This window comes from Gavialis gangeticus, unplaced genomic scaffold (genome assembly GCF_001723915.1).
Source record: "Gavialis gangeticus isolate Ggan-Ray unplaced genomic scaffold, GavGan_comp1, whole genome shotgun sequence".
NCBI lineage: Eukaryota > Metazoa > Chordata > Crocodylia > Gavialidae > Gavialis > Gavialis gangeticus.
Window position 1 is genome coordinate 90,484,139 of NW_017729025.1, and position 1,317 is coordinate 90,485,455.

Below are 1,317 nucleotides of genomic sequence, written 5' to 3' on the forward strand. Positions count from 1 at the left end.
TTTGGCTTGTGGGGCCAGAGAAGTTTGATACCGCTGATCTACCTGATTCCTTCCAAACTTCATTCCACAGGTATTAACAACCCTCTTTCCTTTTTAATAGTCTTGATATTCCACTAATTAAGCTATCTTTTCTTCTGCAGTTCTGCTGTCCGTTAGCTGCTCCCTGTAATGTAGCCCCTATTTTACAGCCGTGTAGACTATTTTGACAAGGTGGCCAAGTGGTTAAGGCACTGGACTACTAATACATTGTGCTGTGCACATGTGGGTTCAAATCCCACCCTTGTCAGTGTCTTTTTCACAAGAGACATGCTCGGATGGGCTCTGCCTTTCTGCTAAAGGTAAACGCGTGTTTTCTTCTAGGTTGGCAGACCTCCTCCGGCGGGCTTTAAACTAGGCTTGTTGGGGGAAGGGGAAGACGAGGGTAGAGGAATCATTGGACTGCCAGACCAAGCAACACCCACAAGTACAGCCCAGCCTAGACCGATGAGCAAAACATATACACAGGTAAGCCACAGGGGCCAGAGTAATGCTGAAAGTAGGGGGCCAGTGCACACATCCACAGGAGGCCTCAAATGCCTCTACACAAATGCTTGTAGTATGGGAAACAAGCAGGAGGAATTCACCCTCCTGCTAGCTGACACCAACCCGGACATAGTGGGGATCACTGAAACGTGGTGGGACTCAACGCATGACTGCGCGGTGAATGTCAAGGGCTATAGGCTGTACAGGAGGGACAGGATAGGAAGGAAAGGTGGGGGCATGGCACTCTACGTAAAGTCCAGGGAAGAGCCACTCATATGCTTAGCAGCCTAAGAGCAAGCCAGACAAGGGAAGGCTGATGGATATGGCACTGTTCAGCCTAGAAAAAAGATTTCAGGGGGATTTGGTGGCAGCTTACAAATATATCAGTAGTGAGCATCAGAGACTTGGTGAACAACTATTCACCAAAGTGCTCCAGGGGAAACCAGGAGCAATGATCATAAACTCCCAGAAGAAGGTTTCAGACTGGATATAAGGAAAAACTTATTTATGGTTCGTGTGACCAAACTCTGGAATACACTCCCAGCGGGGGGTGGTGCAGGCATCTACCCTGGAGAGCTTCAAAAGAGACTGGACATACACCTTGCTGGGGTTATTTGACCACAACAGTCTTTCCTGCCCAGAGCAGGGAGGCTGAACCCAATCATCTCATGCGGTCCCTTCCAGCCCTAAACTTCTGTGAATCTGGGAGTGTAACTGTTTCTGAGACCTCTAGCACTATGAGTTTTATAAGTGGAAATGTCTGTTTCTGCCATGAAAGTTCTCACCGGGTCAAGG

General features: G+C 48.4%; 1 non-coding gene across 1 annotated transcript; it reads left to right on the plus strand.

The window, feature by feature from the left end:
• The first annotated feature begins 204 nt into the window (after nucleotides 1-204).
• TRNAS-ACU lies at nucleotides 205-286 on the plus strand. The gene has a single exon. It is a non-coding gene; the product is annotated as a tRNA-Ser (tRNA).
• The last annotated feature ends 1,031 nt before the right edge of the window (nucleotides 287-1,317 follow it).